The 21,104-nt window shown below is 46.1% G+C and overlaps 1 long non-coding RNA gene across 1 annotated transcript; it reads left to right on the plus strand.

Moving 5' to 3' along the window:
* The first annotated feature begins 209 nt into the window (after positions 1-209).
* Positions 210-20,250, plus strand: LOC116742880. Its single transcript, XR_004346616.1, has 3 exons — positions 210-687; positions 19,465-19,686; positions 20,203-20,250. It is a non-coding gene; the product is annotated as an uncharacterized LOC116742880 (long non-coding RNA).
* Positions 20,251-21,104: the final 854 nt, after the last annotated feature.

A 21,104-nucleotide genomic window follows, 5' to 3' on the forward strand; every position in this document is an offset into this window, starting at 1 on the left:
GGGGGAGGGGCGGGGTGGGGCAAGGAGGAGGTGGGAGAAGGAATTGGTGGGTGGGTGGGAGGGAGAGAGGGGAGGAGGGGAGGGGAGGAGGAGAAGTGGGGGGATGGGAGGGGCGGGGCAGAGAGGGAAGGGAGGTAGGAGGGTGGGGGAGGGGAGGGGAGGGCGGAGGAAGGAGGAAGTGCGGGGTAAGAGGAGGGGGAGGGCGCGGAGCCCTGCCGGCGGCTGGAGGACCGGCGGGCGCTGACTGCGACCACCGCTCTCGGGCAGCGGACGCGCTGCTTTGGAAGATGAGGTCAGCACCGTGGAGCTTTCCTGAAACACACCCCCCCCCCAAAAAAGAAAAAAACAAGCGCAGCCCGCCCCGCCCTGGCCTGGGCAGCAGCGGCGGCGGGGGCAGCAGCACGCCGGCCGGTGGGCGCGGGGCGCGGGGGGCGCGGCGCGCGAGGAGCGCTCCCCGTGGCCGCGGCCGCTCAGTCCGGGATCTGGGCTCCGTCAGACTTTCGGGAGAGAGGAGGTGTTTCTTCTCCAAAATCCACCAGACTCCTTTGATGCGCTTTTGTTTTACAGTGGAAAACTATAATAAAAAAAACATAGCCATGAAAATAAGTGAGATTAAAACCTGCCGGCTTCACTTCCTGGAGGCTTTTTGTTGGGTCTGGAAACTAGGAGTCTTTGCGGGTCATCCTTGTAAGTGCCTTTTTAATCCGTTCACACTGATGCTTGTGCGTCTGTACTGCGTTTAACATCCATTATTAGACGGGTGACGCTGTGACATTGTGTTCAGTTGATTTGATGATGATTTCTGCTTTGGTCGGTTGACGTTGCCTCGCTTGATAACACGACATAAATGCATACACGTTGCAAAAAGAAACCCTGTCTTAAAATAGAGATGAAAATATTCCCTAAGGCGCTGCCAATACCAAAAGAGTGAAGTGTTATTTAGACCGTGGAAGTGTTAGAAACAACAATAATTCATTGGCTGGTTCATAGTCCTACGTAACCTAACATTTTAAATCATTAAATAATAGGGGTAAAACCCCTATTAGTTGTTCTAAACTTCCTGTTTCCGAACGTGTATCATTACATCATATGAAGCGAATCGCATTATCAGCTCGGTAAGTGAGAGAGAATTTCTGCTCTGAAACAGAGCAGTTTTAATGCTTAAGTACCAAGAAGTTCTTCTTAGGAAATCTCCAAATGCAGTCAATTAATATTAAACAGATGCAGGGACTTCCCTGGTGGTCCAGTAAAGACTACCCGCTCCCAATGCAGGGGGCCAGGGTTCGATCCCTGGTCAGGGAACTAAATCCCGCATGCCGCAACTAAGACCCGGCACAGCCAAATAAATAAATATTAAAAAATAAAATTAAATTTAAAAAATAAAGCAGATGCAGTAGGGGGTGCATACTAAAACTGAAGGCTCTTCCCCCCGGAGAATTTACTCCATTTTCCTTTAAAATGAGCCAGCGAATCATTAATTTTAAATTGGCCAATGCCAATGGAAGATCACGCCAAAACCAGAATGAGGCATCCCAACAGTGGTAAGTAAATAGAAAGGCCCAATTCAGTTTACAAAAATTTGGCCTTCAGGCTGTGTCTCATACACCTGCATGAAGTCAAAGACGATGTGATGCACATTTTCTCACGTTAAACCAGCAGCAGTGATAGGGTGTACCTTCATGTAAACAGGATGCACAGATGCACGTTTCACGGAACTATTAATATCCCAGTTACTCCATGTAGCTTAAGTCTCTGGGAGGGAGCTCCAGACCAGAGGTTGTAGACTGGCACTGCATGAGCCCGTCCTTGTTTTCCAGACCTGTTTGTTTGCCCTTTAAAGTGTGTTTTAAACTTTTGAATTCGTTATCTATATTTAAAAATCAGGCGACTTCCCTGGTGGTGCAGTGGTTAAGAATCTGCCTGCCAATGCAGGAGACACGGGTTTGAGCCCTGGGCCGGGAAGATCCCACATGCTGCGGAGCAACTAAGCCCACAAGCCACAACTAATGACCCTCGCGTCGCAACTACTGAAGCCCGGGCACCTAGAGCCTGTGCTCCGCAACCAGAGAAGCTACCACAGTGAGAAGCCCTTGCACCGCAACAAAGGGTAGCCCCTGCTCACAGCAACTACAGAAAGCCCGCACTCAGCAATTAAGACCCAACGCAGCCAAAAATAAACAAATTTTTAAAAATAAATAAAATAAAAATCAGGATATTTCACAGGGAAAGCTGGACTTTTGGCTTCTCTTCTTTGGCTGCATTGGGTCTTTGTTGCTGCTCACGGGCTTTCTCTAGTTGCGGCGAGCAGGGCCTACTCTTCATTGTAGTGCGCCAGCTTCTCATTGCGGTGGCTTTTCTCGTTGCGGAGCACGGGCTCTAGGCACGCGGGCTTCAGTAGTTCTGGCTTCTGGGCTCTAGAGCACAGGCTCAGTAGTTGTGGCGCATGGGCTTAGTTGCTCCGCGGCATGTGGGGTCTTCCCGGACCATGGTCTCCTGCACTGGCAGGCGGATTCTTAACCACTGCACCACCAGGCAAGTCCCTTGGGCTCTCTTTGAAATCTGAGAAGACTTGGAGCAGAGCAGCAGTGTCAGTTCTAACAGTCTACACCTCCCCTGTTGTCCTCCTAAGGTATTTGTCTGTCCTATGCGCAAGTTTTCTGCCCCAGACAAATCACTTCATCTGGTGTTTGCCTTTTTATGAGGATTATTAAAGTCACAGGTGGTTTAGACACTCTCTGTCTAGACCTAATGCATGTATAATTAAAACCTCAAATCTTGATTTCCAGAAATTCACCTTGACAGATGCAACCAATCAGAAACTGAGTCTGCGTACATTCCCTAAAGACAGGCGCTATGGAATGTCCGGATTCCCTCCATTCTGCATTTGCCCAAGATGCAGCAAGACATAGGGGTGCGTGTGGTCTCAGGAATTAAACAGACCTGGTTTAGATTCCCACTAGGTACTTGCTGTGCAGTGTTAGGAAAGTTATTTGCTATCCTTGAGCTTGTTTCCTTAAAAATAGATATAAGGAAACTACCCCTTTGAATTATTGCATATTAAGTAGTTATATGTGAAAGCATCTTAAACAGTCCCTGGTCCATAGGAACCACCCAAAATATTAATTTCTCATGCCCTTGGGATTTCAGTTACTAATGCAGATATTTGAGAGAGAATTCTTACTAGATCTTTTTTCTTGTCTATGAAATCCTACTTTAGTAGAATCCAAACTTTGGTGTGTGTAAGAGACTTACCCGGATACTTGATTTCAGTGCTAGTTTCTGGGTCCCTCTTCTAAGGTATAGGAAATCTCAAGTAGGGCCCTGGGGTTTGACATTTTAACATTTAATTCTGGGGCACGAGTCCTCAGCCCTCACTCTGACAGTCCCCGTTCTGGACTTGGCCCTGGTCATTCAAGGGAGTGAGGTGGAGACAGACGAAGCCCTGAGCCGAGTCCCAGGCTGGTCCTGGCAGCTTGCTGATCCCGAGGCTAGATTGGATGTCTCCCTGGATCCCTATGGCCAGCTCCTGGATCCACAGGCATTTACTGAGCACCTGCTGGAAAGTGCCCTGAGCGGGCACCAGGCACGCAAGGCAAATGAAGTGCTTCCTGTCCTTAGGGAGCTCAGGGAACTGAATTCCAAGGTCAGACCTGGCATTTGGGTCCCAGTTTCTGCCTTTCCTACCGTCCAGCGTTTAATACCATCCCAAATGGCTGTATTCCCAAAGACACTCCTTGATCTCATCAGTGCCTCTCTCCCCCCATCCCCCCGCCCGGAACCATGCTTTCCCAAGTCACACTGCAGCGACTTCTGCATTACACAAGGACACTTAGCATAGCACTGCTTAGGTGCTCATTAGATATTTGTGGAATTTAATTTCCTTGGACAAATATGTGTTCTGAAACTTAGTTTATGTTCATTCACTCATCAAATATTTATAAGCCAGGAACTGTTCCAGAAGCTGGGGATAACTGTCATGAACAAAATGTAAAATCCCTGCCCACGTGGAACTTCTATTCCAGTTGGGGAAGAAAGGCCAGATCAACAACCTACTTTGAATTCTTGTATATTGGGTTGTTACCTCTACCCGGACATTTGCTGCAATCTTGTTTGCTCTGACTGCTACCTCAGTTACCTGCCAAATGGCCTTCTTTCCCAACCCTGGTCTACACAACCCTTACTCAGCAGCGATTCTATCCGAGGCCAAAGAGCAAACCGGTTATCTTATTGCATCTTGAATCAGTGTCTGCATATCTCCTCTAGGCTTTAACCAAGATCAACCATACGCGGGCCTCTCACTGTCGTGGCCTCTCCCGTTGTGGAGCACAGGCTCCGGATGCGCAGGCTCAGCGGCCACGGCTCACGGGCCCAGCCGCTCCGCGGCACGTGGGATCCTCCCGGACCGGGGCACGAACCCGTGTCCCCCGCATCGGCAGGCGGACTCTCAACCACCGCGCCACCAGGGAAGCCCTAAAGAAGTATAATTTTAATTTCTTCTCTAAAGGGGTAACTTTTCGTGAAAATGCTCCCCAATGTCTTATTTCTGTCTCTTTGCATGTGTATATTTTTATATCTGACCTCAAACTATGATCATCTTTGGCTCTCAGTTGCATACATTCGATCATTTTCTGAGTCTATATGACTTCCTGTTGAGAAGTATGAGCTGGGTCAATGGAAAGTCTTTGGGAAACAAACTCAGACACCCAGGATTCCCCTTTGTCCTGTGAAATGCAAGATAAGCAATTTGATTTGGACATAATATCATTCTTTAGTCAGGCAACTGATGAATAAGCAGGTAGAATTAAAACATGCTGGACCATGGATGGCCACTCTAGCGAGTGGGCCAGTTGCTGTGCTTCGCACAGTTTCAGACTGCTCCGTCAGAACTTCAGTTGCGAGTCTGTGTATATGCACTATTGAAAGTGGCCATGAGGGACGTCCCTGGTGGTCCAGTGGTTAAGACTTGGCCTTCCAATGCAGGGGGTGCAGGTTTGATCCCTGGTTGGGGAGCTAAGATCCCACATGCCTCACGCCCAAAAAACCAAAACATAAAACAGAAGCCATATTGTAACAAATTCAATAAAGACTTTAAAAATGTTCCAAATCAAAAAAAAAAAAAATCTTAAAAGAAAGTGGGCATTAAGAGATGCAACTACGGGCTTCCCTGGTGGCGTAGTGGTTGAGAGTCCGCCTGCCGATGCAGGGGACACGGGTTCGTGCCCCGGTCCGGGAAGATCCCACATGCCGTGGAGCGGCTCGGCCCGTAAGCCATGGCCGCTGAGCCTGAGTGTCCGGAGCCTGTGCTCCACAATGGGAGAGGCCACAGCAGTGAGAGGCCCGCGTACCGCAAAAAAAAAGAAAAAAAAAAAAAAGAGATACAACTACCCATCAGAGCTGTTGGAGTTTTAAAGCCATTAGATCTGGCTACTCTGATAATCAGAATTCAGACTGTGTGTTAATATCAGGATATATCAGGATATTAACACACAGTTGGACCAGAACCGGAAGTTTACGTAGAGAAACTGAAAGGAAAGAAATTATATGCTCCATGCCTTTCTAGTCCTTTTTTCCCCAACCAGGAGTGAGGGTTGAGAGGGAAGGTGGGATAAGGGTGAAAATTTGGAACCTGGGCCTACACAAGCCACAATAATAATTGTGAGAAGTCCACTTTTGTTTTAATTGACGTTTCCCCTCACTGAACTGACATTTGGTGATTGAAATATCTGGAATGCACACCATAACTTGGGTGTCTTTACTTTAGGCTAAAGATGCAGACAGCAGAAGGTAAGGCACAAGGGGTCAGATGAAATGGATAAAGGGAAAAAAACAAATGCGAATTTCACAGGCAAAAAAGGTAGCTTCTCCAACTCTAGGCTGTGCTGGGCTGCTCTAAAGTGCAGCATCTTTTATCAAGCCTAGGCCTTCGTTCCCCTCAGTGACACTGTCACGTGCTCCCCGTCAGCCTTTCAGTAAGATCTTTACCAAGCGCACGGGGACCCCTGCACTTCCGTTTAGTAACTGGTGGTAGGATTTCTCCTGTACTATAGATACGCATAGATTTGTTCACTCTCCTGCTTTTATGATGTTATTTTAGAAATTGAGCTGTCAAAGGTTGTGTTTGAACACTTTTTGAATCAGCACTCTAACTAAGGGATCAAAAGGCTTAAGCTCATGCTTTTTAATAACTGAAACCACTGTCTATAATTTTTCATATCTAAAATCTATAGATGCTAATATCAGCCTAGCTTCTTTTACTTTCAACTCGTAAAGAAAGTATTCCTTCTTCTTTTTTTAAAATTTATTTATTTTATTAGTTTATATTTGGCTGCGTTGGGTCTTCATTGCTGTGCGCGGGCTTCCTCTAGTTGCGGCGAGCAGGGGCTACTCTTCGTTGTGGTGCACAGGCTTCTCATTGCGGTGGCTTCTCTTGTTGCGGAGCATGGGCTCTAGGCACGAGGGGTCAGTAGTTGTGGCTTGCGAGCTCTAGAGCGCAGGCTCAGCAGTTGTGGCTCACGGGCTTAGTTGCTCCTGTGGCATGTGGGAATCTTCCCAGACCAGGGATTGAACCCGTGCCCCCTGCATTTGCAGGCGGATTCTTAACCACTGCACCACCAGGGAAGTCCCTCTCCTTCTTCTTAAGTTCACTTTTTTACATCCAGTAGGACCAGCTCTTGTGATTATCGTCAGCAGAAAGCAATATACCACAGCGGGCAACATGAAATTGCCAAGTTGTCAAGAATTCTAGGGATTTTCTTTCTTCTCTAGTCATTGTCACAGCCAATGTCTTCTTTTTTTTTTTTTTGCGGTACGCGGGGCTCTCACTGTTGTGGTCTCTCCCGTTGCGGAGCACAGGCTCCGGACGCGCAGGCCCAGCGGCCATGGCTCACAGGCCCAGCCGCTCCACGGCATGTGGGATCTTCCCGGACCGGGGCACGAACCTGTGTCCCCTGCATCGGCAGGCGGACTCTCAACCACTGCGCCACCAGGGAAGCCCCAATGTCTTCTTGAAAGATGTATCTTCATTTCATTGCCATATTAGGTGGCTAAGAGTTTTCTGGTCAATTTGGTAAACTTTAGACTATCTTAGAATTTAATTAGCTCAATAAAGTGGCCAAAGGAACCTACAGATGACCACATGTACAAATACATATGAAATCAACGATACAGGCTGACTGGGGAAGGTGGGCCAGTCCTCCTGTTACTCTGGGGATGTGTGTGTGAGCTGTTTTGTTTTTGTTCTGGAGGGTGAGGGCTACTGGTGTGGGTAAATTTCCAAACTCCCCAAGAGAACATAATCAGAAAACACACAGCAGGCATGGAGAGGAGTCACACAACTGGATGAAAAGGGAACTAGAAGGAGATCGGATTGTTAAAGGAACTAGAATTGTTTCACCTGCAAAGCATGAGGCAGGGGCAAGAGAACTGGAAGAACCAAGGTGGTTCCAACCAACTTCTACGATTATTCTATTGAATCGGAGAAAATATGAGCTTCAACCACAGTGGAACCTAAAAAGGGGAAACTTTTCGTTTAGCACCAATCATTGCCATGCATTGATGAATAACATTAGCTGGCGTAAGGGTAGCGTGGAAGAAGCTTGTTCAGTCACCTACTGTACTCCCTGCAGCCTCTACCATTTTGTCTCCAGTACAAGCATCTAGGTAAAGACAGAAAAAAGTGGCTATTTGGAAAGTCAGCTTTCACCCAAGCATACGAAATTTTTAAAGTGTTTTATTTTATTTTAAATTTTTAAAAATTAATTAGTTAATTTATTTTTTGGCCGCGTTGGGTCTTCATTGCTGTGCGCGGGCTTTCTCTAGCTGCAGTGAGCGGAGGCTACTCTTCGTTGCAGTGCGCTGGCTTCTCATTGTGGTGGCTTCTCTTGTTGCGGAGCACGGGCTCTAGGCACGCGGGCTTCGGTAGTTGTGGCACGTGGGCTCAGTAGTTGTGGCTCGCGGGCTGTAGAGCACAGGCTCAGTAGTTGTGGCACACAGGCTTAGTTGCTCCACGGCATGTGGGATCTTCCCAGACTAGGGATCGAATCCGTGTCCCCTGCCTTGGCAGGCGGATTCTTAACCACTGCGCCACCAGGGAAGTCCCAAGAAAAATTTTAAAATGTCAAGTGGGCTTAGATGTTGGTCTTGCCACTCGGGGGCATTTTTCTCACAGTTGGGATGGGGGTGGGACAGTCATGAGGGCCCTCACCTGCTCCATGAAATCCACTTCAAAAGCTGAAGCTATCTTTCAAATAGACTTTTCTAGCTTCCTAATAACCCAACTGTAGATTTATCGTGAGATAAGTTTTCTACAAACTTTTCTGAATAGTTTTATTTTCACTTCGTTGTCTTGGGAGCAGTGAGTAGACACTAAATGATCTCCCCCCTTCATCTACATGTCGACCATTTAGAAACACAGACTAAGAGACTTCCAAAATGAATAAATATCTCCTGCTGTTTAAATAGCCAACCTTCAAACTGATTCAGGAACCACCCAGGCAGGCACTCTGAGTCCCCGTGTGATTCCGGACATGTCACTGACCTCTCTTCAGGCTGAAGTGAAGTTAATGTTTTTCCCTCCCATCAACTCACAGCGGTGCTTTGGGGATAGAAAAACGGACGTGGCAAAGTCCAGCGCAGATTTTTAAATGCCACCGGCAAAACTAGGTAAAAAGCACTTGTCTTTTGTGAAATGAAGCTGCCGTGGAAGAGACCCACAGCACACTGTCTTCCTGGCTCGGGAGCACACAGATCCGTCTTTCTAGAATTCAAAACTGAAGGTGGAATGACACGGTGGAAGGGTTTTTTGTTGTTTTTTTTTTCCTTTAATTAATTTATTTATTTTTGGCTGCATTGCAGTGGCTACCAGAGGTGGATGGAAAAGTTTAAAGGGCATTTGGGTTTCTGTTTGGTTGGTTGGTTTTCTGGCCTCGCCAGTGTAGCCAGATCATTTGGGAGACATAATTTAGAAAGCGCCAATGCCTTTCTCCAGATTAAGGTTCTCTTCGATTCCCATGGAAACTTTGGAGAAACAGACATTTAATTTGCTTATTATTCTCTCATTAATTTATCCAACAAACTTCACGGAGCACCTACGATGTACAAAGGCACTGCATTTAGTGCTGGAGATACAGCATAGAGGAGACCAGAACCTGAGTTCAGGAGCCTCCAGCCTGTTCTCCAGGTTCTGCAGGTGTGGTTTCAGGCAAATTTGCCTAACTGGACCATCTATTCTGAACATCAGAATCAGAGACAAGGGATTTCTTGAACTCATCAATAACCAATTCTCACCAACAATGCTGTCTAGATACAAGAGATTTCTGTGACTTATTTTCAAAGATTTCATTTAAAAATATACTTGGAAAACAAAACAGCAGACTTTTTAATTCAAAAATGAGGTGGTGTTACTCGGCACCTGTATATGTTTGTGTATTTACAACAGCAGAGCAGGAAAGGGGAGGTTGAGGGGTGGCTTGCTGGGGCCCCTTCAGTTCATCATCTTAGAATCGTAATCCCTCTTCTCTGCATTTGAGAGGCTTAGGAGGCCGTCACCCACGAGAGGCCAAGGAAGCAAATCCAGCTGTAATGGCTTCACACGGTGTAATCAGACAGACTTGTTTTTTCAGAGGAGAAAAAGCCTTCCAGATAATGAGACTGGACACAGCCTGGATGTGGAGGTAAAAGTCCAGTCTTGAAATGACCCCTCTGATATGTGCCTTGGGCTCTGGGCAGTCACCTTACATCTTTGGGCTGCAGTGTCCTCACCTGTAAAACGAGGGCACTGTGCTGGATGACACCTGACTGCCCTTCCCATTCTAACCTCCTATGATCTGTGATAAAGGTGGCACCGTGCAGTGTGTTTTGTGATTTTAATTCATTGATTAGTCATTTCATCAATGGCCAAAGTTGCTTCAATGCTGAGATTAGAATAATTACGGTGAGGCTTCAGGGTTAATAATTAACTAAAATAACTGAGCCATTTCACACCTCTGCCAGTGCTCTCCTTTCCAACTCTCGCCAAAAGAACAAATAAACAGCAAACAGCAATGAATTAATTCACAAGCAAAGATTATTTCTGGCAATTAGAAAAGTTGGACGCTTCTCTGTTTATACATACCCCTTATATACATAAATAGGTGTATACATTTTTAAAAATAAATTTATTTTTATTTTTGGCTGCATTGTGTCTTCGTTGCTGTGTGCGGGCTTTCTCTAGTTGTGGCGAGCAGGGGCTACTCTTGGTTGCGGTGCGCGGGCTTCTCATTGCAGTAGCTTCTCTTATCGCGGAGCACAGGCTCTAGGCGCGCGGGCTTCAGTAGTTGTGGCACGCGGGCTCAGTAGTTGTAGCTCGGGGGCTCTAGAGCGCAGGCTCAGTCGTTGTGGCGCACGGGCTTAGTTGCTCTGCATGTGGGATCCTCCTAGACCAGGGCTTGAACCCGCGTCCCCTGCATTGGCAGGCGGACTCCCAACCACTGCACCACCAAGGAAGCCTGGTGTATACATTTTAAGTGTGTATGTATATGCTACCATTTGTCATTAAATGTGCACATTCCCGAATAATAAAATTATATAACTAATATTCATTGAGCACATACCATAGGCTGAGCACTGTTGAAGACTGTATTTACATTTTTAATTTATTTTGGCTGCGCCGTGCTGCTTGCGGGATCTTAGTTCTCTGACCAGGTATTGAACCCGTGCCCTGGCAGTGAAAGCGCCGAGCCTTAACTGCTGGACTGCCAGGGAATTCCCAATTTACATTGTCAATAACTTCTTTTCATTAATTTCTTCTGTTTTCAGTCTTAACACCCACAATTGATTTCTCAAAATATGGAAGTTTGTGAAGGTTATTGCAAACATCTTGTCTGGCAGGCATAACTGTTAGGGTGTAAAGAAATGATATTTCATAAAAAGGACTCCAATTTGTCTGAACTTTTGGGCAAAGCCTCGCTGGAAAGGCACGCATTTGATCACGTTTATGTCTGGGGGTGGGGATTCTGCCTCGAAATGACTCTCTTTTGGAGAGAGAGGGAAAATCTTGGAGTTTATGGAGAGTGGAAAACATTTTCATCCCTAGTGAGATCAGAAAAAAAAAATCTCAGTGAGGCTCAAGGGAACTTTTCCTGGCAATGAGGGTTATATTTGATAAGTTACTATGATATTTGAATCACAGCTTCTGGAAACAGGTTATAAAATAAATTTTCACAGAACTGAGACAGTTCCGGTGCCGCTCTTTCTGTCCGGCCCATACACAGTCCATAGTAGTACTGAAACTTCACGGGATCACGAATTTCTATACTTTCTGCACGTGCAGCGTTCCCAAAGCGGTGATGAAACATTCAGTAGCATAAGGGACGTGTTTTATATTATGATGATTATAATTTTACATGTTTTCCCAAAATGTACAAATATGAAATGTGCTATGTTCTACTCATATGCTTGCATACGGAAAACAGAAATAAAAATTGTTTACTTTGGCTACAACAAATGTCATTCTCTTGCTTAGTGGCTTTTGATATCCTTCAGCCAAACCAAACATGCAGCTTCTCAAGATACCAGAATCTGTATTTAATACAATAATGAGTTCCTCACTCCCAGCCTCCCTCTCCCTCTCTCTCTCTTTTTTAATGACTCCGTTGTTAAATAAGAAATGGATAATGTCAACTTTCCCAGTAGCACCACTAGTATTTGTTGCTGTTTCATAAGTGACTTAGGAAAGCAGCTGAAGCATAAAGAAACTAACTTATTTATTGCAGTATTTTCCTCTCCTGGATATCACGATAATCTTCACTATTAATGCCTTCCTTACAAGTGTAAGGTTAGGAAATTGAAGTCAGTGGCTTAAATTGATCAATTATACAATTATGAAATGTGTTCAGGTGAATAGTTGATTTTATCATCAAACCAAAATAGTGCCTCATTTCTTGCATGCATTATCTAAGTATTTATCGAATATGTGTTGATGTGTTCTTAATTGTTGTAATACCTTTTCTAAATGATTCGCTTTGAGAGTCATACGCAGTTTGATTCAGTTCTCCTAAGTCAAGGGCAAGCCTGCCCATCACAAATTCAGTGACTACTGTGGTGTGGGCAAGACGTCCAGGATGAGCAGTGCCCCCAGTAATGAAAACCAGTGGTCAAAACCCCACCTTGCCAGAGCTGGTAATCTGGGCAGTTTACAGGTTAACTCAAAACCTGTGGTTAGTAGAGACGTGTCCCACGTGGATGTTGTCTGGGAGTTTGTGCATTGGGCATTCAGAGTAAGTTGGAAGAAACACTGGTTCTAATATGCTTCTCTTCAGCCAAACATGAAAGGGTTTAGGCAGAGATCATTGAGCAAACGAATAACAAAAAAAAAGCATAGGAGACTCCTTGCCTGGTTCAGTTATCACCTCTGTAGGGCATTCCACATAAAATCTGCACAGGTAACCCTGATTTCTCACCTGCTTGCCCAGGCAACATCTTGATTCAAGGAGTATGAAAATACCTGAAGTTTTTCAGCTGAAGCCTGAAGTCGTCATTAAGTGAGGATCACCTCTTCCCGTGTTTTCTGGAATTAGGGACACTAATGTCATCCTCTTGATTCCTGTGGAATTTTTGTGGACCCTGTCCCTTACTGTCCATTTCAACTGCCACACTCTGACCCAGCCTCCCAACTCCACCAGCCCTGGAAACCAGCAGCACACTGCCTACATCGCTGGTTTTATTAACCCTGCCCATCTCCTGCTTCAGAACATACAGTGGCCTCTGCTTGCTTCAGCAACTGTGCCCTCCCTATGACCCCTTGTTGTCTCCAACTGCTGAGCACCTCTTCTATTCCTGAGCTAATCTATTTATTATCTCCCTCTGTGCTTGGCTTATAAATCCTGAGCCCAAGCCTTACCATTTGCTAGTTTCCTTCCAAATTTGCATTTCCTTCCCCTCCCACCTCCCCCATCCCCTTAAGCCACGCCCACTGTTCTTTTTGCATTTAAGACTGTGTCGCTTTGTATCTTCTCCTCTTGGGGGCATATCTGTGATGGGGGCATAAGGTTTTTTTTTTTAATTTTTATTGGGGTGTAATTGATTTACAATCTTCTGTTAATTTCAGGTATACAGCAATGTGAATCTGTTATACAAATCCATATACCCACTGTTTTTTAGATTCTTTTCCCTTGTAGGCCATTACAGAGTATTGAGCAGGGTTCCCTGTGCTATACAGTAGGACCTTAGTAGTTGTCTATTTTATATATGGTAGTGTGTATGTGTCAATCCCAATCTCCCAGTTTATGGGCACAAGGTCTTGAGTGGCCCCTCCCCCTGCCCCTCGAAGAGTAGGTACCCAGTGAGTGGATAAAGGCATGCGTGAATGAATGTTGGGATGGTAGAGGCTGCCCCAGTGCTAAAGTGGCATTGCTTTTCAGTATAGAAAAAAGCTAGGAATATTTTTCCAGCACACAATAAAGACAATGCTACACTGAAGCAAATGAATATATCTTAATATGATGGAGAGTGCAGTAGGAATTACTTTTTAAATGATGTTTGGAAGTAGAAGAAGCTGAAAAGACAGTGGAGAAATGAATGCGACAAATATCTCCCAACAGCCAAGGATGGGGATATAAATACCATACTGCCGCCTTCACACACCCACACACTGTGTGACTTTTGAGTAGGATCAGAAAAGTCAAATTCCATGGTCCCCAAATAGTAGGCACGACTAACTGATGAATAGGTTAGTCCAAAAGACAGCTTCCAACTGCCCACCGGCCCTACCCCCAATTAAAGTAACTTCTAGAAATAAATTCTTCTTCAAATTGAATTATCTATGCAAAGGATTCGTTATTAATAAACTACATCAGGGTTTGGCAAACTATCCATGGGCCAAATCCAGCCCACCTCCAGTTTTGGTAACTAAAATTTTCTTGGAACACAGCCCACCCCTTCATTTTTGTATTGTCCATGGCTGCATCCCACCATAAGGACCCAGTTGAGTAGTTGTGACAGAGACCCTGTGACCCACAAAATAAAAAATGGCCCTTCAGGGGAAAAATTTGCCAGTGCTTGACCTACATGATCAAAGGATATAGTAATTTGGTCAGATGTGCCATTAACTTGCTTTGTCCAGTGGGAATGTAATATGGTTGGATATGTTATTTTCTGAAATAAGTGAGGGATTCAGGCCTCCCATCCTTCCCACCAGGGGCAGACCTGGGGCCTGGCATCTGGTTGGCTGGCTAAGGGAGCAGTAACCTCTGGTTACCAAGTAGAGTAACCAACTTGTCCTGGTTTTCTGGGGACTGTCATGGTTTTAAAACTGAGTCCCATGTTCTGGGCAAACCAGGACAGTTGACCACCCTGACGTGTAGTGAATAGCTTATGGGGTCTGGGGCAGACTGACTTGGGTTCAAACCCCATTTTTATGACTTCCCACTGTGCAGCCTTAAGTTACTTCATCAATTACCCTATCTATGAATTGGGATTGATTCTATTTTGGGGAGATATTGTAAGGATTAAAGGAAATTATGCACAGAAAGAGCCTAGCACAGAATAGGCACTTAATAAATATTAACTCCCTTCCTACACTTTAGACCATTATAAGCTAATTTTCTTATCCAATCTTTAGTCAAAATTCCTTTTTTCATAAAATAATCAGAAGGGAAACTTGAAAATACCATTCTTTTTTAAACAAAAAAATTTATTTAATTGGTTGCTCCGGGTCTTAGTTGCAGCACGTGGGCTCCTTAGTTGTGGCATGTGAACTCTTAGCTGCAGCATGCATGTGGGATCTAGTTCCCTGACCAGGGATCGAACCCCAGCCCCCTGCATCGGGAGCGTGCAGTCTTATCCTCTGTGCCACCAGGGAAGTCCCTAAAATACTGTTTTTATCTCCTGTATTTTCTAATGATGTTATTTCTTTGCCCCTTACAAATAAATACCCAAATTAATAAATAACTTGTACTGCAGTGGGGGAAGTAGCCCATCTACGTAAAATTGCCTGATTTTCAACTTGATAACTGTTTTATGTTTTAAACATAAACACTTGGAGACAAGTGGTGGTTGAATTTTGTTTTGTCCAGTTAGGGATAAATCCCAGGAAGGTCTGCTGTGCCCAGCTACTTCAAGTAGCTTGTGATAGGAGTTCCCTGGCGGTCCAGTGGTTAGGACTGGGTGCTTTCACTGCGGGGCCCGGGTTCAATCCCTGGTCCAGGAACTAAGATCCCGCAAGCCTCTCGGCGCAGCCAAAAAAAAAAGTAGCTTGTGATGCCTCAGGTCCATGACCAGATCCAGAACCTCTGGGGAACAAGGTTCAGGGACTTTTTCTAATCTAGCATTTTGTGCCTCCAACAGAAAATATTGACAGGAAGTTGATAGAGGCTGTCAGTGCTACCTCACTCATGATTCATCTGATGGATCATTATGACCGAAGCGCCACATGGATGAACACGCTCATTAATTTTTTAAAGAGGCTAATTATACAGACAGTGGTGTCCAAATCTGATAGCAACCTATATGCTTCCCTGGTGGCGCAGTGGTTGAGAGTCCGCCTGCCGATGCTAGGGGACGCAGGTTCATGTCCCGGTCCGGGAAGATCCCACATGGCGCAGAGCGGCTGGGCCCGTTAGCCATGGCCGCTGAGCCTGCACGTCCGGAGCCTGTGCTCCGCAACGGGAGAGGCCGCAACAGTGAGGCCCACGTACCACAAAAAAAAAAAAAAAAAAAAAAAAAAAAAAAAATGTCCCCAGGACAAGATCAAAGGGACAAGAGAACATTAATCTCATCCGAATTATCAGCATTTTGATTTAATAACCCGTTGGTTAGCAAGTGTGCAGGATGGAATTAAATAATGTGTACTCCTGTAGTAGTTTATATTCCCAATTACACTTAAAATCCTAGTTGGTCTCCAACAAATTCAATTTCCATTAGCCTGTAGCTATAGGACTTTGAGAAATCAAATTTTTGACTGAATGAATTGGTCAGATCAGTCCAAAACTATCAGCATTTTTATTTAATATCCAGTTTCTTAGCAAATGTACAGAATGGAATTAAATAAGGTGAACTTCTGTGGTAATGTACAATCTAAAAACTTCCAAATGCCTACACAATCATAGCTGATTTCCAACAAATTCAATTTACTTGAGGCTGTGGCCATGTGATTTTAATGAATCAAACTTTTTAACCAAATTAATTGGTCAACTCTGTCAAAGCTTATAAATTCAGTGAATATATAAGTCAGTCGATTGGCTGATTTGAATGTCTAATGCAGCAAAATGAGTCAAATTACTAGCTCAGAATACAGACTGCTTTAATTTTATTTGAACTATAAACATCTGCTTGCCTTTTTGATTAGGACACCACCAAAAACTTGGCTGTACTTTAGAATCACCTGGGGAGCTTTCAAAATTTCCAAAGCCCAGGCCACACCCCAGATCAGTTAAATCAGAATCCCTGCGGGTGAGACCCGGGCATCAGTCCCTTCATAATCTCCCCGGGTGATTGGGAACCACTGGCAGCAAATTCAAATAATTAGGAATAAAGCCACTCTAGTATGTTTTGCATTAAGGTGGAAGCCCAAATTGGAGGAGAGAAGAATGAGACTTTGTAATAACGTAATAGTAATTATAATAAGCTAATAATTTATTATGTAATTTGTTACTGTTATGTAAAAAGTAATAGCTCACTATTTATTGAGTTCTAACCAAGTGCCAAGCATTGTGTCACATTTTACATGGATTCTTTCATTAAATTCTCACACATTGCCGTGAAGCCTTATGAAGTCAATTATTGTGCCCATTTTACAAATGGGTAAATCAAGGCACCAGAGGTTAAATATCTGTCCAAGGACATGCATGTAGCAAGTGGTCAGGTGAGGGCTGGCACAAAGCAGTGTGGGTCTAAAGTCTGTGCTTGAACTATTTTTGAAAATCAGTGACTTGAAACTCAGTGCTTTATAGGTCTTTGGACGTCACGGTCTTATTTCTTCGGGGCATTGTTTTTGTTTTCTTCTTCCACTTTTCTATGTTTCTGGATGCAAAGGCCTCACCAAACGGTGCACAAAAGCAATTTCTGATGCCCCTGGGAGAGAGGTAGGCCTGGGTTGACGCATATGATAGGCAGAGGAGTTAATATTCCACATTGAGAGCTCCTTCTCTCTCAGGGGAGATTCTGGTAGACTAAAGCACTCTCAGGCAGCAGAAAGGAACCCTGAAACAAAACGCCCACCTGAGGGGAACAGACATATTTGCTACAGCATGTTTAAAAGTTAATTGAAAAAGGGTAAGAATATAATGGGGCTTCCCATTCACTGCACATCTGGTTACTTCACAAAATCTTCAGCATTGACCTGTCATCCTGTATGGGTTTGGTTTAAAAGTTTTTTGGGTTTTTGTTTTTGTTTTTTTGAGGTAGTCCTCCCAAGTAACATGTATTCAGTACCAGCTGAAATCTTAACATTTTTGGTTGCACAATGAAAAACAAAATAAAAAGAAGAAAGAAAGATGAAAATACGATATAATGTCACGGTCATTTGCAGCCGTTTCCTGTGACAGTTAGGGTGCCGTACACTCATTTCTGAACTGTGTCTTGTCTCTCCTTTGCTGAGAATGAAGCTAAAACTGCCCCGAGAAGCTCCCCCAGGACCGAGGCCGACCGTCAGAGCAGAATCTGGGCCAGTCTCAGCAGCTGTGTGTGTGTTTTAGTTTTATTTTTTTCAGCCCACTTACCTCGGGAGAGCAGGTTTTCTCCATCCGAAGACTCCCTGACCCCAGCACCTCCAGCCCCGGATGGGGCTCTGGTTGCAGCCTCCAGGCCACTGCCCGGGTAGGACCGGGCCTGCGACACCAGCCAGGCTCCAGCCACCCTGCTAGGACACCTGGGCCTGGGAAGGGACCGGAACTCCCCTCCACCACCAGGCAGGGCTGGGGGGAAGCGACCCCCTGTCCCCGTGGAAGGCCGGCTCCCAGCAGCCCCCTGCTGCCAGCTGCACCCCCGTCAAACGTGCGCCCACCTTCAAGAAGGGTGAGTGCGCTGGGCACCAACTACGCTCTGCTTCCCCGGTATCATCTCCCACTTGCCTTTGGGGAGAACTGCGCGGGGCTGGGGGCCACCAGGACCTCTTCCCCGTTCTGAGTGTGGGCAAAGCAAGGGGTCCGTTTTAACTTCCTTTCAGGCTTCCTTCTTTCAAGACGAACTTGCAGGACTTCCCTGGCGGTCCAGTGGCTAGGACTCTGCGCTTTCACTGCCTGTGGGCCCGGGGTTCAGTGCCTGGTACGGGAACTAAGATCCCCGAAAGCCACGGCGGGGGCGTGGGGGGGGGGAAGGATAAAGACGAACTTGCCATGGTGCTTTCTAAATAAGACCTATGTTTGCAAGTTCAGGAGTGTGGCCAGAGGAGAATGTGAGTCTTGTAACTAGCAGGAAACTCAGGAGAAAAATATTTTAAGGCGATGATGTCAAAAGACCGAACAAACCCGAGGGGAAGGCCAGGCACTGAGTTCCCGGAGGGCCTGGACTGGCTTCCCGGCCCCCGGGAATCAGCCCTGCACATCGGGGCCCGTCCCCTCTCACCTCGCGCGGAGGAGGGGATCAGTGGTGCGGGCCGCTCCCGGCCGCCGCCGTGGAGAGAAGTAACAAACGTTGCACGGGCACGCGATCGTTGTTCGTCCCTCACCCCGGGCGCACCAGCGAGGCGGTAGAGGGCACCCTCCGCGCCGGCCACGGGGCCTCAGTGGGCGCGGGTTCTGCTCGGCGGCTGCGGGCGCGGGGAGGCCGGGCCCACGAGGCGGCGGCTGGCGCGCTTCCCGGCGGCTCCCGGCCGCAGCTGGCCGTGCTATTTGCATCGTTCACATCCTGAGAGCCGAGACCAGGCCTCTCCCTGGAGCAACTGGGAAAACGCGAGGCCCGGCAGGGCCTTCCCGGATCGGGGAGAGGCCGGGAGTTTGGGAAAGAGCGGCCTTCAGGGTCCCGAGGAGTTGGGTCTGCCCGGGGTTGTGGGGGGGCTGAGCTTCAGGGCCCCGGAAAGAGGGCGAGCAGGCAGGCAACTAACCGAGCTGGAAAATGAGCGAACTTTTTTGCTATATCTCCTGGAAGGAGATCTTTCCAGACGGCCCCCCGTGTCGCCCACCTCCATCACTCAGCCTTTACCACATTACCCTGAGCAGCATTTTTTTAAAATAAATTCATTTATTTTGTTTATTTATTTTATTTTTGGCTGCGTTGGGCCTTCGTTGCGGTGCGCGCGCTTCTCATTACGGTGGCTTCTCTTGTTGTGGAGCACGAACTCAGTAGTTGTGGCTCATGGGTTCTAGAGCACAAGCTCAGCAGTTATGGCGCACGGGCTTAGCTGCTCCGCGGCATGTGGGATTTTCCCGGACCAGGGCTCGAACCCATGTCCCCTGCACTGGCAAGTGGATTCTTAACCACTGTGCCACCAGGGAAGCCCCGCAATGCTCTTTCTTCTGTGTTTGTTTACTTGTTCATGTTTGCCTCCTCCAGGAACATGTGGGCTCCTAGACACTTGTCCGGGCAGCCCTGGGTCTGTTCTGTTGATCGCTGGGTCTCCAGTGCCAAGCAGGGTGCTTGGCTCCTTTGCAAGTGAATGAACGGGCCCTGAAGGAGAAGCTGCCTCCTGATCAGTCAAGGAGCTGGATTCTCAGCTTTCCATTCTTAGGCGGTGTTGTCATCAACCTGTGGAGAGAAACCGGATTTATCTGGGAGGTAAGGAAATTCATTCTCCCTGACTTTATATATTTTCCAACCCACAGTGTCGGATCGGCTAAGTATTAGTGGTCTTTAGTTTCTTTATGTGATGTATACCACTTGTCACTGTTTAATGTAATCTTATGTCATTTAAAGGTTAAATTATAGGGTATAGAAAGTGACAATATAATCTCAGGCACCATCATTTAGAGGAAGATTTCCCCCTAAAACTCGGTTAAAATAAATTGGAGAAAGACGCAGTTCAATTCATTCAACAAATTTGACTTTGTGACAGATCCAACGTAGTCTGTTGTATTTAATAAGAATTCAGCCCATAAAGGGAGATTTAATGACATTAATGAAATTAGCTTTATGTATTAATGGAACTGAAGGAGTCAACTCTAAAAGCAAATGTTCTCTAAACCTAAATATTTTATACTCAAGAAAATCTGCTGGGGACTTCCCTGGTGGCGCAGTGGTTAAGAATCCACCTGCCAATGCAGGGGATGGGGCTTTGATCCCTGGTTTTGGAAGGTCCCACATGCCGCGGAGCAACTAAGCCGGTGAGCCACAACTTCTGAGCCCCTGCGCCACAACTACTGAAGCCCGCGCGCCACAACTACTGAAGCCCGCGTGCCTAGAGCCTGTGCTCCACAGCAAGACAAGCCACCACAACGAGAAGTCCACGCATCACAACGAAGAGTAGCCCCCACTCGCCGCAACTAGAGGAAGCCCGCACGCAGCAACGAAGACCCAACGCAGCCAAAAATAAATAAATAATTAATTAGAAAAAAAATTGAAAGACTTCTTTGTACTGGGTGAAAACTTACATTTCAAACCTAATTTTGATCAGCTTTATCACGAATACATTTTCCTAGTTTATTCCTTAAAAATCTTTCTCAGAGTCTCTCCTCTTAACTCTCTGAAGTGATACCAGATGGGTTTTATTTTATGTTTTTAGCTAAAATTGGATCCTTGGAAAGAATGAATCTAGAGTAGATGATAGGAAGATGACTGTCAACTGACAATTTCCATTACCTACCTAACTGCCTTTCTCCCTGGAATTAAAGAGACCAGAAACTTTATGGAGACCCATATTCCCAAACCCTTGGGAGGAAGAATAACAGTTTTAGGAATTCCTTTGTGTTTCTGAAAATTAGTAATAGCTACTCCTTGTAAGTCTATTGCAGTGAAATCACAGCCAGCTGCCTATGTCTAGAAAAAAGGTTCCAGATTTCCTTTCCCTGGAATGTGGCTCCAGAGAGGCTGTTCCATTTCAAAGGAGGTGCTTTGATTGGGTGCTCAGGAGGTCCCTCAATAAGGCAATGTCAACCGTTGTAAACAGAGTTCCCTAGAACAGGTCCTCCATACCCAGTCACCTGGGAGCTCCTGCTGAAGCTTTGGGTCAGTTACCCTGCCATCCATGCTAGCTGCCA

This window comes from Phocoena sinus, chromosome 18, assembly GCF_008692025.1.
Source record: "Phocoena sinus isolate mPhoSin1 chromosome 18, mPhoSin1.pri, whole genome shotgun sequence".
Classification (NCBI taxonomy): Eukaryota; Metazoa; Chordata; class Mammalia; order Artiodactyla; family Phocoenidae; genus Phocoena; species Phocoena sinus.